Source organism: Pseudopodoces humilis, chromosome 2, assembly GCF_049639895.1.
Source record: "Pseudopodoces humilis isolate 2021_Gansu_Grassland_sample_001 chromosome 2, ASM4963989v1, whole genome shotgun sequence".
NCBI lineage: Eukaryota > Metazoa > Chordata > Aves > Passeriformes > Paridae > Pseudopodoces > Pseudopodoces humilis.
This window is the reverse complement of record NC_142201.1, coordinates 69,925,247-69,941,002: the sequence shown is the minus strand read 5'-3', so window position 1 is coordinate 69,941,002 and position 15,756 is coordinate 69,925,247. Positions and strand designations below refer to the sequence as shown.

Here is a 15,756-nt window from a genome sequence, read left to right as displayed (position 1 = left end):
GTAGTACGATCACATTAAGATACATTTGGTCACTCCATATTTCTCCTGGCTTCCCAAAATGTGAGCAACAGATCAGCTTAGTACCCTTCAGCAAAGTCTGCCTTTCTAAGGGACAGTGGAGGACAGCGCTCCAGCCCAATGCCGTCAGTGATGACACACCAGTACACACAGCCACCAGTGGCTCAGCTCTATGGCTGGACAGGCTTCTGCCCAAGGAGGGTGGGTCCAGGAAGCTGGGGTAATGCCAGGGAATTTGTCCCCCAGTGCCACTGCCAGTGGAATCCCCTTGAATTCACAGAGTACAAGCAGCTGGTTGCATGGCGTGTGAGCTCCGCAGTGAATAATGCCCAAATGGCTTTGCTAGATGAACTGCACAGATTATCTGCAACTCTGAAAACCATATACACATTAACAGAGGGACAAACTGCACTGCAGCAAACACACAAAACTTTAGATATTTTGATATTAGTCTCAGTCATGGTTTTGCACTTAACTGGAAAAACTAATAAAACCATAATTATAAAATGTAATTAATTACTGCCATATATACCTAAATGGTTATGTCTTCCAGCAGCCAGTAACTGCAAGGTCTGCTCTTCTGGATAGTATTTAATCTGAATATATGAAAATCTATTGCACAAAATATTGTTCAGTTACAGTACAAACCTTGTTCCAGAAAACCTGCTTGGTTTTTGAAAGAGCCTGTTGTTGCCTGGATTCTGGGCTCAGTTCTGCTGAGCTCCCTGTAAGCCCTTAAATGCCTCTGGAAGGAAAAGGGACTCAGCATGATCCAGACATAGTCAGTACCTTGTGGGATTGAGCCTTGAGTTAATGTATAACAAATGGCTGCACAGCAGTGTGAGAAATCAGCAAGTTAAACATTCACCTGGAATAACTGTAACACAGAAGGAAGAATATTTACAGGACCATTTCATTAAAGCCTTTGTCTTGAAGAGTCTCATATGAAGCATTCCTATATATTTACCAATCAAAAGGAAAGGTTTGGGAGTGTGCTAGTGAAAGTAAAATTAAGTAGTTGAGGCAGAAATAATATGAAGTTACAACCAAAGCCTTCTAGTTAAATATCATGCAGATTGTGGTCCGGTTATTAGCAACTGGAATCTACCCTGAGCAAGCTGCACCTGACAGCTAGGACAAAATGGATGACCAAGAATGGTGCATGCTGAATATCATGTGTGAAAGTGAAAATAACAAGGAACCTCAAAACTTTATCACTCAGCTCTAGTACTGGCAGGTGTCAGCAGCAGAACCAAATGCCAAAGTCATACCTGGTGATACTGGAACAGATGAAAGAGGCAGAACTCAAAGGCATGATTATGTCTTTGAAAGCTGCAAAGTGGCACAGGAAGGCAACTGGGTGTGCAGCAGGCACTGCTGGTGGGGAGAGGAGATATGCCAGTGGCAGAACAGTGTGGAACACCAGATAGATGCCTGCCAGAAATGTGCCAGGGACACACACCTCCCTGCTTTTCCTGCCTGGTGTTCAGTGGGGGTGCAGCTACACTTTCCCAGAGACCTACATGTACTCTGAGAGCCTGGCGTCACATACAGAAATATAGAGTGCCCCTGGCTTTATGCTCTCCAGTCAGAAGGACCTGTACAGCTCTCTCCTGTGTATCCCTGTAGAGAAGACACAGTTCTATATTACAGAAGATCTGCTGGGATGTGATTCAATCTTCCCTTTTCCTCCACAGAATATATAATCGGCTTTAAATTGCATTTTTTTCTGTGTTAGAAAGATGTGAAGAATAATTGCAATTGTGAATGCAAGAGAACTCTAATTCAAAGAGAAATTAATTTCTGTCTTCTTTTCTGGCTCTCATAGTTATTCCATGAATAATCAAAAATGAGAATCTTTAATGGCAATATCATATTAATTTCTTAAAAGTGGAAATGCCAGAAGATTTCCTTAATAATAGGTTTACATATCCAAGATCATTTTCAAAACCTAATTAATAATTTATAATGAAGTACAAGGCTTCATATTATGTCTCATGCAATAATCTGAAACTCATACATTATGGAATTCCCTATTATTAGTTAAATTCATTTTAGCATGAATGCTCTGCTGGGATACCAGCACCAAGAAAGTTAACTGTGTGAGAGGATAAAGACAGAATTACAGCTCTGCGATGTCTGACTTATGCTCATGGCCTTCACTGAAAAGGAGGAAGCAAACACCTCAGAGCCACGGTCTTCTTATGCAAGACTGGGCTTTTACTATTTTAAGCCTTCTGAGTCAGACACAAGGTCCACAAAAGTTAAGGGGACTTTCCTCTGTTTCTATAAATCTTTAAGTAAAGATTATCAAAAAGGCTAAGTGCAAGTAATTTCCTTGGTCTCAGGTCACTCACCAGCGTGCTCATCTAGGGTGTTGTCATATAAATACCTATTTAGATCATGGTGCTGGGAGAGGAGAAAATGAAGAAAATCCTAAATATATCTTTGTGGTTTGAAATTTTAGGAGAAACTGAAATGCAAATAACACCATGTTGCTCCAGTCAATCTGCAACTCACAGAATAGCAGGTTGAGTTGAGGTTGGAAGACGCTTCTGGATATCATCCAGTCTGGCCCCCCTCACAGAAGGGTGGAGGTTGGAAGACACCTGTGGAGGTTACCTGGTCTATTCCCCTGCTCAAAGCAGGGTCAGCTAGAGCAGGCAACCAGAGCTGCATCCTGTCAAGTTTTAAATAGTATTTTGAAGTCTACAAGGATGGAAATTCCACAACATCTGTGGGCAGCCTGTTCCAGTATTTCAGTAATTTCAGAAATTTCCTGTATTTCAGTTTGTGCAGATTGTCTCTTGCCCTTTTACTGGACACCAGTGAGAAGAGTCTGTCCCTGCTTTCATTATCCTCTTAACTGTTTTACTCCCATAAGGTATTTATGTCCATTAATAAGATCCCCTCAGCATCTTCTTCTCCAGGATGAATTCTTCTCCAGGAAGAATCTTCTTCTCCAGCTCTCTTAGCCTCTCGTCGTATGTCAGATGCTCTAGTTGGTGTAACAGGTACTACTCCTAGTTTTATATCCCCTCCAAACGTGCTGAGGGTACACTGTCCCATCAAGAGTGGAGATGTTAACCAGTACTGGCCACAGCACTGGTGTCTGAGGTTCAACACTAGTGCCTAGTTTCCAGATGGACTTCATGCCATCGATAACACACCTTAGAACCCAGTAGTTTACCCAGCTTTACATCCCCTGACTATCCACTTGCCTAGTCCAGGCTTTATCAGTTTGCCCAGAAGCATGTTATCAGAAAGAGTGCCAAAAATTTTGCTGAAATCCACTGCTCTCCCCTTGTCCTTTTGTCATTTTGTCATTGAAGGTTATCAGCTTGACCAGGCATGATTTCCCCTTTGCAAATCCATGTTGACTATTCCAAATCACTTTCTTGTCCTTCATATGTTTGGAAATAGCTTCTAGGAAGATTTGATCCACCTCCTTCTTGGGGACTAAGCTGAGTCTGATTAGCCTATACTTCCCCAGCTCTTCATTCCTATTCACAGAGGCCACCCTGTAGCTTCCACAGACCAAACCCTGCCGTGTAAACCCACTACACTTTTGTATTCTTCCATTTGATGTTTAAGTTACCAGGAGCTCCTTGTTCACCCATGCAGGCCTCCTGCCACCCTTTCTTGATTTCCTGCTTGTTGGATAGGAGCATTCAAGTCGGCTCTTGAAAGTCAGCTACCTATCTTCACTCCAAGATGTTATACCACAAAAATCTTCCAAGGATATTCCTGAAGAGGCCAAAGCCTCCTGTTTTGAGGCCCATGGCTGTGATTCTGCTATTTGTCCTGTTTCCCCCTCTAAGAATCTTGTACTCCATCACTATGGGTCACTGCAGCCAAAGCTACTCCCAGCCTTCACACACTCAGCCAGCTCATATCATGTTTGTAAGCTCAGGGAGGTCCAGCAGTGCTGTTTCTCCTTGGCCCCTCAGCGCCAGGGTTAGGAACTTATCCTCAATGCACTCCAGGATTGCCTGTGCCCTGCAGTGTTGTCTCTCTGGCGAATATGGGAAGGGTTTAAGTTGCCCATGACAACCAGGATTTCCATCATGAGATGGTTTAGCATCTGGTCATGTTCATGTGGCTGCAGAATGTCTGCCTTTGTTTGGTCCTGGTTGGAAACCTGTTACATTTTCAGAGGACTATTACCTCTGTGGAAACTACTATTGCATTTTACAACCACTGTCAGCAGTCTCAACCAAAGCAAAGAAGACTTAGAAAGCTTAGACACTAAACACACAGTAATATTTTCATACTGGTGACCTGAGTCTGGACAAGTTAATAAAACAACACATCTTTCCCATGCTCTACATGTGCCACGATTGCAAGAGTTGACTTCCAGGGCCTTTGTTCCACTACTTTTTGTTATCTCAAAGTTCAGTTGAAAAATGTGGAAACATGGAATATCCAGTTCACCTATAAACAGTTCATGCCAAATCTTCTACTATAATCAGAACACAGAAAAACAGCAACAAAATAAATTGAAGAAAGAAAGAAAAGAAGACAAAAGTAGTCGTGTCTGCATGTTCAGTAGTCGTGTCTGCTGTATCAATTACATTAAGGCTTCTCAGTCTTAACAGCCCCACACAATACAAAGCAGGCCCTGAAGGAAGGGCAATTCCCCCTGCAAATATTTAGGTTAGCAACTGCAAAGTAATCCAGGCACAGTGCTATTCATAAGACCAATTCATCACCAGGTCATACAAGGCAATTAGGCCTGGACACTAGATGCAGAGGGGAGCAGATTAACAACCACCAAGATGTTTTAAGTGATCCTGGTTTATTTCTAACAATATTTTAAAGCCTCTGAGAAGATTAATTCCTCAACCCAAGCCTCAGCATTCCCTTGCTGATGCCAAGGTAAAATGATGTACTAATTGAATTCTCAGCACTGGAATATTCTTTGTAGGACTTGGGAATGACACCATTTTGATGCTGCTAATCTCAGTGCACAGAAAACACCACTGTCCCCCACCCTAAAAGTTTGATTTCTTTGCAACAGCATGGAAAAGTTCCTACAATTTTCTCTCTTCCTCATTCTGTTTTTCATGCCCTCATGCAGAAAAGACACAATAGATTATATCCATAAAAGTAAAACCTCCTAATGTGTATTCTTCAACCATAAGACCCTGTTTCATAGGGAAGATTGTAAAACCTTCAACAAGTACATTATCTCTTTGGTATTAACAGGATAAATAAGACCTTTTCTTACACTGAAAATAAAATGCAACCAATAGAATAAAATACAATAAATATATCTACTGTGAAACATAGCAGACAAAAAGTCCATATTTAAAACTAAAAGAAAAGCGAAATATCCAGGACAAAATCTTTAGCCATATTTCTGAATCTTGTTTTCAAAAAAAAATTTTTAGGAAGGACCTGCTGCATTAAATTAGATGAAAGGCCATCTAACTAACTCTCTTGTCTCCAAGTGGATTAAGGAGCAACAAGAAACAAGATGAACACAGAAAAATTTTCTCTTTATTTTACATTCCCATCTTCTGGGAGTCTGCAGTTAAGTCTTCCTAAATCACAGGCTGCATTCAGAATGTACTGTTTTCTAGTTCTCTTGGGGCAGTTTTCCACTCACAAAATTTTTCTGCTTCCTCTCTGCTTTAATTATTTAGATTCTATATCCTCTTATTCCACTGAGTTTCTCATAATTCTGTCCCATAGTTAACTGGTATTGTGATCTATATTCCTTTTGGCTTGACTTTAATCTCCTGCCCAGATGATGCTATGTCTATTTGAAAAGCTAGTGCTGAGAGCTGGGTGCCTCCAGCCTCCAAAATATGGATGCTGAAAGAGGTGAAGTAACAAACAGGAAGGATGGGTTTCCAGGAGAAAATGAGAAAAGGAAACACAGCTGGCAAGACAACATATAGCCAGATATTTAAGTTAGGTTTCTGGACTATTGCCTAAATATTTAAATGGTGGTCATACTTGCTTCTTGTACCACTTGGAGGGGATTTTAAAATCTCAGTAATACATGAATGATACATACATAATTAATTACTTAAAAGCCTTATAGTCTCAATGTTTTGTTTTCTAGCTTCTCTACATGCTTCTCGTATTTTACACTGTCAGTCAGGTTTTAAGTAAGATATTTAACTCAGCTTCCTTATAAGCTGAAGTCAAAGCCCTACTGATGAATGCTACAGATTTCCCAACATCGGCTCAGCAGCCAGTGCACCAGGAAGTATAAATTCCATGTTAACCTTTTCTCCAGTGTGTTCCACAAGTGTGTGACAATGAGGTATTTAGCAAACTTGGCTATTTTCTTCCTGGATAGCTAAGCTGTTGCATCAGCAACATAAAAATGTTTTAACAACACAGCAACAAACCATGCAGTGTGCCATGGAGCCACAGAGCCCTTGGTTCATTGTTGGGAGGTTACTTTTAATTACAAGGTCCTGATTAACACACTGGAACAAGGCAATAGCTTACTTCAAACAGTTCCAAATCATTGTACTTAAAAATGCTGACCCTTGTCATAAGCAAGGACAAGTGATGAAAACAAAAGGAAAACTGTTTTGGCTCTGAGTGAATTCCAAGTTCCACAACGGAACTTTGCAGAAACCCAGTAGTCTATAAAAGCCAGCTTTCAAACATTAATTTTGTAGTACTATAAGCAGCCAAACTCTTCCCATTAGTAGGCCAAATCCCCAGCTGATGGTATCATTCAGGAACTTTCTTTTAAACAAGGTTTCTGTACCAGAGTTTCTATTTTAACTCCTGCATTGATTTTTTTCTGGTTGGTGCAACATAGCATATCCTCCTCTTTGTCCTCCTCCTTCTCCTCCTCCTCCTCATTACTATCATTATCATTTAAATCTGGTTTATTTAGTCTGTTAACTGACTGAAGCATTTTACTCATACATTTTGCCCAGAGGCAGCATTATCTGTTTCTTAGAGAAAGCATTCTGGTTGTAATTCAGTCTCTGCAATACTATTAATGCAAGGACAGATCCTGGCTTCATTTGAAGCTCTTAGCTGCAGTTCTTCCACATGGAAGTAAAACATGAAATTACCATAATTAGGACGTAGTTGAAAATACAAGAGAATAAGGAAGTAGACTCCTCATCATAGCCATGTTAAGCATGATAAAAATTAATCCAGAAGCTTTTGTAGAGATGATTCTTTCCTTAGAAAGAAGGAAACAATGGACAAAATGTGGGCTAAGCTGAGCAGCTTCTGCACTGCTGCCTCAAGAGGGTACCTGGGTGAGTTGCTGAACATCTGAACTTTGAACATTTCAACAGACTCTTATTTTCTGCTGCTGCACGTGCATGAAAGCCTCCTTTATTTTCTCATCCCAGGAAACGGAAGCCATATGAAAGAGAACACCTTCAGAATACGTAAGCAGTGCTGGCAAGTTTAATCTAGAGCCATAGAATACAAACAAAATAGAAACCACTGGGATGATTAATTTGTGAAAATCTCTACTCCTTAATTTAATTAGAAAACAAATTATAAATCTGACCAAGATAAATGATCAATTACTTATTAAAGCTAACAGGGTGCAGCTGATAGGGCCTGGTAGATAAGTCAAAGTCACTTTATAGCTAGAGTTCAATGGGTGAGTCCAATAGGATGGTTTGGGTGAATGAAAGACATGAGGTGGCTTTAAATAAGACAGCTGGTTCTTGATGCTATTTATAAATTAACTCATTCTTGATGCTACCTGTGCAGTGGGAAGTTGGCCTCCCAACAGCAGTGCTGGTAGCCAGGAGCATATGTAAGGTAATCCCTGTGTTGGAAAGCCAGGTTACAGTGTAGTTAAACAGCTCTCAAATTTGCTTAATGCAAGTAATCAAATCCAGCTTGCTTTCAGAGACCATAAAGCATTTCAATAACATGAAATAAAAGTAAGAAAAAAAAATACAGAAATGCCAAATATGGCATTCTGACTAACAAAAATGCCAGATGAGATCAATGAGCCTTGCCTTGAAGCAAAGCAATGGTCCCACAGACTGCATTGCAACTGCAGGTTAGGCACTTTCCAGTTGACTCAGGTACAGAGGACAGATGTGGCACAGACATGCATCTCAGACACAAGTGATGCTGTCCAGGTGTTAATCTCTCTCACCTCCCCCTGCTCTGAGCCAACACACAGCTTGGAGGAAGCTACGTGTATTAGCGGGGATTGAATTTGCTCCTGGTTGGACCCAGGATAAATGAGCTGCTGACACAGTAGATACCAGCCTTTCTCTGGAGTTCCTGTGGTCTGAGTACTCCTCAGCTCTCCTGCTGAACCTCAGGCTCAACAGGACTGTTAGACCAAGTGACTAATCAAACAAAGCTCTTCATTACAGTTGTCTCCATCTATGGTCAACCTACTTAAGACTCCAAATATTCTCACAAAACTTGCACAAAATTTACTCAAATTCAGAATCAAAGGTTGCTATGGAACATGTGGTGAGAGCAATACTAAGAAAATTGACTGTTTCAAGGATTAAGAGTTCTGAACAGATATCTTGGAACAAAGATGGATTTTGAAAAAAATTTTGGTGCTTTTCATTAGCAAGAAGTATAACATTCTTCTTCTCTTCTATTTCCCCTCCAGGAAGACAGAGAAGGGAGACAGAGGAATGTTAAATGATGTAATACCTCAGACATATAATTCTTCGTAATGATATAGGTGCTTTCTTTGTTAGCTGGGCACTCTGTGCCAACAGTATAAGTACATACAGATTAAGGAGGCTCTGTCTGTTCAACAGACTGGCTGCTGATCTGAAATTTGCACAGCACCTGGTGCTGGATTAAAATTGTGTGACGAGTAACTCTTCTTATCACAAAAATCTGTATTATTATCTGTTGTCATGGCTTCAAGTAATGACACTTTGGGTAGCAAAAGTAAGCCGTGTTTTGTTCCTATTGAATCACCATTGCATTTGACTAATAAGAATTGAGAGGATCAGACCCATAAATAATTTTCCTTCTGCTTAAAATAATCCAGCTAATATAAATGAAACAATTCTTCCAGACCTGCATACCTACATACAATATTAATACTTTGAGAACAACAGCAAAATCAAATTCTCAAAAGACCAAATAATATAAAAGACTGTCTCTGTCCAAGAACAGAACAGTAACCAAAATGAGACATTTCATGTGCATTAGCAAGGATGGTTAAATACAGACTGATGACTATGTGACCACACAACAGAAAATATAATGTTTGTATTTGTAAAGGAGGAGGTTTGCCTGGGAAATTAACTGACTCTTTAGTCTGACTCTGAACTTAGTAAGATTTTACAGTCAAATCTTAAGACAGGATCGGCTGAGATGTGGGGAACTGTGTTCCAAGTGAAGAGGAATCCTGTACCATAAAGAAGTGGATGACAGTAGAGAGGAGTTGTAGCTGTGCACAGTGAAAAGAAGAAAGGCAATTTCAGGGATCAATCAGGGAACCAGGAGGAGGAAAAAGTGATGTGGTGGTCCTTATGAGTGTAGCAGTCAGGGCAAACACCACTGAGACCCAAAGAGATCGTTCACTGAGCCTGTAATTAAGGAACCCCTTGCCTCTGTGGGGACTGTTGTTCCCTGATCAACGATGACCCCTTCTCCTTGTTTTGAAGTTTAACAGGTCTGTTCTATATTGAGCCACAGACCAGGAATCAGTGACAGAAAACACAGTTATTGTAGAGTAACATGTTTTTATAGAGAAATAAACCTTGTAGAGATAATGGATTTTGTGTCACAGACAGTTTACCTCCCTGTTTCTTCCTGATAGAGACTGTTCCCTGCTGGGGGGAACTCAGTAGCTTTCATTGATTTTTTGCTCCATGGGCTTTTTCCTTCAGTAATACCTAGTCATTCACCACCACCAAATACCTCTTCTCTAGAGAAAGGCTTGTAATTTTCTTCTGAGAAGCTTCTCAGCCTGGCATCTTCATCTGAGATGAGATCCTCAAAGCTTAATTATTTCCTCCTGATTTTTTTTTCTCTTTTTAAGGGGGAAGGCAAAAAGTATTTGGGTTTTTTTCCTCGTGGATTCTTTTACAGAATGTCAGTATGGTTCAGATGATGGCCCAAAGAATTAATTTTGCTTGCTTTTTTCCACAAAATTCATAGGCAAAGGATACAAACACACCTGCAAAACTCTTCCTGTCTCTGCCTCGCCCAGCACAGAGCTGCTCAAATGGGCACTCTTAAAGCCCTGAGAGCTAAAGTCACACCTCTCCTCACGCTCATAGGGTTTAACATAGGAGCTATTTAAACTCTTCCAGGAAGGTCAAAGGAAAGACTTACAATCAATATAACATTATACCCTTCCCATTCTCATTACCTACCTACCACATCTGGTACTGGTGTTTTGTCATGAAGACCGTAAGTGTGTGTTTGTTCCTTGTGTGTACATAGTAATCCATCAGAGCATTCTTAGATTAATACAGTGTAAGACCATGACATGAGCCGGGTTCACTCCTTGATTACATGCTTGTCTCAGCACTTTGCAATTCTACAATATGCTAGAGAAGAACAATTTCATGCAGGAAAAAAAAAATCTCTTTTCTTTTAATAAGTGGTGCCAGCCACTAAATCTCTACATAGGGTGGTAAACCTGTCACAACTAGAAATAAAATACCTTAATCGGCAGATTCAAACTTGTGTGATTTTTCTTTTTACTTCACTTTACTAATTGGTCAGTTGTGCCAGATAATTTGCTTAAATCCAAAACAGACAAGGAAGCCTTAAAACAACATTTCAATGGTCAGGCTGTGCTGACCATTGTGTTTCTGGTTTTACACGGTGGAGATTTCCATTGTCTTGGCTACTCATTGAATATATTGGCATATAAAACTAGAGGTCTGTCCATGAGGAAATAATCTGTCTGCTGCCCCAGAAGTGCAAAGTACACACTGATTTCCTTGAAGATGGGGTTACTTTTGACAGTTGCAGAAAAGGGTCTTGAGCCTGCCTTTACTAAATCAATTCATTACACAACTGCCATTCAAAAGCTGTCCACGCTTCACAAAGCATATGAGGATTGCTGCTGCTCTATACTGCCATAAGAGCTCAGCCACAGCTGTAATTCCCATCTAGTTGGGAAGCTTGTTAAAATCCTCTAATTAAAACCCTCCATGGCCTTATTCAAGTCCTTCTTGCAGCCCTTGACCTTTTCCCCTCAGCTGGGACACATACAGGTATGGCAGTCTGCTATATCACAGCACACAGGAAAAGCATTGTGGTGTCCAGCTCCTAGATTTTCCCATAAATACTTATGTCTTTCACACTTACTATTGTGTTGAATAGACTACACTGACACTATTACATGAAATGTAGCACTTCTGGATCACCTATCTGCTGATCTGCTTTTACATTGCTATTATTTTATTTAAAAAAAGATCCAATATTTGGAATTATTAATTGGGCGGGGAATAGACAAAAATACTGCATCTTCATTTGCTCGTAATAACAATTTTTCAAGCATTACAAACATTTCTGATACAGTCATAAATATTTCTGATACAGTAACATCAAATGATTCTAATTATCATAAATAATTTCCCTTTATCCCCTTCCCTTTAAGTATGGCATGCAAAAAACATTCGTGCAACTTATTAAGAGACACCAGCTTTTTTCTGAGTCACGGCCTCAGTTTATCAGAACTGCATCATAAATTCTTGGAAATTAGTTCTGCTTATGTTCTTCCAGAACTCTGAAAACAGAATATGAAGAGAGAGTGGCATCAAGGACTGGCAAACCACCCTGTTCCTTGTGTGTTGGAATCTAAAGGACAGTTATATTTAGAAGAAAAAAACTGCAGGAGAAACAGGAACTAAAACTGATACAGTAAATAGACAATGTTCTTTTCAAACCTCATGGGACAACATGTTGGTATTCTACTGGAGGAGAAACAAAACCTTGTAATTAAATATGTGATTCTCTGGGAAGATTTATTGCCCCGCTGAGAACAGATGACATGTAATGCCACTATCAGGAATAACACTGCAAACTGGAAGAAAGGCAACAAGTACCAATTAGCCACCCACAATTTGGCATATTTGATTGTTATTCATTCCATTTTTTTTTCTGATTGTACTAATCAACAAAAAAAGAAAAAGCCTTTGGAAAGGATTTATAATGCCTACAAGGAAATCTTCATTTCCCTGAGAAGGGCATCAAATTGGTGTGCCATGTCTTCAGGAAATATACCTATCAATTTGTTTCACCTAAGGATGTGAAAGAAGAGGGCAAGGGAAAAGTAACTTGGTTTGACATTCCCTTGTGAGCCTTACCTGCTCAAACAGTACATTCTTCCATCCAGAAACGTAGTCTGATTAGAAAAGAAGGAATTAGACCTTTTGCCAAGGATTTCTCTATACCCCATGACTGAGCCTGCCAGAGGCTGCAGTGAGCCAAGGAGGCCCTCAGGCGTGCTGCTGCCCTGCATGTGCACATCCTGCACACGGGATGTGGGGCATGGCCCGTCATGGCCATGAGACAAAATACTTGTCCATAGGCAGAAACACATGGCTCTCCTAGAGCTTCTCAGGATTCCTGTATCTCCAGCAAGGGATTTAGTTCAGAGAGTGGCAAGTGTCCACACCACACAGTGCAGTCCCAATTTTATGTCTACCACATCATTCTCCTGGAGAAACTGGCTGTTCATGGCATGGACAGGTGCACTGTTTACTAGGTAAAAGCTAGATGGCTGAGGCCAGAGTGTGGTGGTGAATGTACATCCATCTGGCAGATGGTCAGCAGCTGTGTTTTCAAGGGCTCACTACTGGGGCCAGCCCTGTTTAATATCTTTATTGGCTATCTAGATGGAGGGATACTCAGGATTTATCTTAGAATAACTTTATGCTAATTTCAGGCAGAATCAAAGAACTCAATTCTGGAGCTCTTATCTATGATATTAGCAGCAGTGAGGCAGTGTGGAGGCCTGCCAAGGTGAATGGGAATTCAGAGAGCTTTGGATGAGATCCCATAAGAGCAAAAGGTTGCAGAAATGAGTCTCAAAGCAGACCACTAGCCATTACAGTAAAGTCAGCCAGGCTCACTCTGCTACTAATACTGTTGTAGTGACATGACACACTGGGGTATATCTTTGCTGGACTCCAGGCTTCCATGTGATGATTTAGGGGCCTGAACATTTGGGGAAGGAAACAGCAGGAGGTACCAACTGCCCTGGCACACAGCATGAGGCAAGCACTGCATTTGGGGGGAATGTAGGGTCTCACCCACTCTTTCCAGTCCCCTTGCAAATCCCCATAAGGTGAGTTGAAGAGCTTTACGTTACTGCCATAATTCTACTGTTAAATTTTCACATGTATTCAAACCCCTATACAACACAAATTATTCTAATTTTAGGATTTAGCTTTATAACCATTTAGAAAACTTAATTCACCACTCAAGGCCCAAGCTCAGGGGCACATAGTTGCCAAAAATCTTCAAGAGGAAATGTGAAGGGGAAGAAACCCTTCTCATGTTAAGCTCTGTACAGGCAGGGGAATCATTGGGCACTTCTACAGCCACTTGCAAGGAGTAAATATACTCAGAGCTCTGCATGAATTCTGCACACTGTGCCTGGCAGAAAATCTAGAACCCTAGGCAGCTCTTTCTCCTTTACAGAACTTGATTGTGGAACCTGTGGCATTCCTTAGGAAACTAGCTGTGACAGGGTGCTCTCAGGTAAGGATTGCGGAAAACAACAGTCCCCAAAGGGGTGACAGAGCAGGAAGGAGGTGGCACAGGCTGGCCAAGCAAGCATGAAACCAGCAGCAGGATCCAGGTAGGAGAGCAGGAGTAGACTGGACTGGAGGAGATGTGAGAGCCGTGAGGAAGGGCCATCACATCTTGAGCGGCTGAGGAGGGCAAGGGGTGGGAAGGAGAGATCTGGAAAGATAACAGAGGGGCCTCCAAGTCACGACCTGGAAAGGCAAGAGAGAACCATCAAGAAGCTGGGCCTTCCCAAATGATTCCTCTCTCTTGGCAGTGAAGGAAAATTTAGGGAAATATGCAGATTAAACGAATGAGTGAAGACCTACAGTAACAAAGAGCTACAGTAATGTGAAAAAGCAGTCAGAAAAAAGAAAATTTCACTGAAACAGGTTATCCTTTTTTTATTTTTTTTTTTTAAAGAGTGAAAAAAACCAAAGCAGCCCCAGACACTTTCAGGTCACAGGACCAGCCAGCACATACACAGCTCACCTGAGGTCTGTGGCTTTGGCAGCATTGTGTGTGTTATTTTCACTGACAGAAACCACTCATGAACCATTTCTCCATAGCATTAAGCATAAACAAGCTTTCCTTTTGCATAGGTACTTCTTCCTGCCACTGTGATTTCATCTCCTAAACTAAATATTTTTATGCGTGGAACCAGTGAAAGAAAACAAGTCTGAGACTTCCCACTAATTACTGCATTTCCCAGGAGCTCTCCTACAGTGTCTGGAGCCAGGGTCCCCTGCCACATGTTTTATTTAGTGGAGTCTTTCCATTTTATGACTTTTGAAGCAACTGGTGGTGTTTATTGATCTTTCCACACAGCTGTTCTTTTCCTACAGGAGCTCAGAGATGGTTATTTTTCAGTCTGATGGATGCATGAAGCCCCATTTTCTGTTTCATGGAATTGAGGAGGCAGAAGCTTTTTAGGACTCTTGAGTTTGTGGGTGTAAAGGAAGCAGAAAATGCTAAACACTGGCTTCACTTTCACAGTAAAGAATGTGCTTGTGTGATGAATTTCAAAATCCCGTGAGCTATCCTAAATGAGACTGGCTGTGATACATAAGGATGGGGTGGGGAAATTGCCAGATATCTGTGCTGGAAAAGGAGATATGAGCTCTACAGGAGAAGGACGGTGGAGCATTTGCACAAAACAACTCCAGCTACACATGGGCAGCTTCCAGCACATCTCCTCATGTCCCAGACAACGCTTGAATCCCCCTCAGCAACTTAGACTATTCCTCAGCCGTCCTAACTAATTTCTAATATTGAGAGATCAGACATGAACACGAATGACCACACGTACATACAAGACCTGACTCATGCAATAACAAAAACCACAAGCGCTCAAGACCCCCAAACAACCCCAGACTGGGGCTAGCATCACTCGCTCGTGGATTACGTTTCAGACTTCTGCGAGGGCCGCAGTCCCACGGGACCCCAGAGCCGCAGAGCCCCGCGGCTCTCCCGCCAGGGGTGAGCCTGGCAGCCCGCAGAGCCACCCCCGGCACACGGCAGCCGTCACCCTCGGAGGAACGGGATGCTGCTGGGCGCTCCTGCGTTGGCGGTGGAGCGGGGGAAGAGCACGAAAGGAAACTCGTGAGAGAAAATACCTGCCTTACCGCTCGGCCGACTCCTCAGACAGCGCAGCAGACTCTTGCGTGCACAAAGCTTTCCCAAAAATCACATCGGGATCTCCGCTCAGCACGAAGAAAAGCGGGCGCGATCTCGCCCTCCCCGAAGCGCCCCTGCGAGCTTTCCCTCCGTGAGGATTCCCAGCCCTCCAAGCGCCCTCGGGGGGTCCCCGGAGCCGCTCCCCTGCCTGCTCCGCTCGGGGGGAGGAACAGCTGGCAGGGTGGCAGCACAACACGCTCCATAAATTCTCCCCCAGTCTTCTGCAGACCTAAGTCCTTGAGGAAAATGCCTAAATCCCGTCGTTTGTTGACATAGTAACCACATTTAAGTTTTTGTCCCCCTCAGAAGCCCTCTGCATAAAACAATTCATTATGTGAAAGATTTATCCAGCGTGCAGTGGGCTGGTTTGTG

At 41.9% G+C, this 15,756-nt stretch overlaps 1 protein-coding gene across 1 annotated transcript in view; it reads right to left on the bottom strand.

Annotated features, from left to right (window-relative positions):
* SPATA13 (spermatogenesis associated 13) overlaps window positions 1-15,447 on the bottom strand; it is a 71,974-nt gene extending 56,527 nt beyond the window's left edge. The window contains exon 1 of the mRNA XM_088067663.1: window positions 15,333-15,447. The gene's annotated coding sequence lies outside the window, so the exon portion shown is untranslated. The remainder of the gene's footprint in view (window positions 1-15,332) is intronic.
* Window positions 15,448-15,756: the final 309 nt, after the last annotated feature.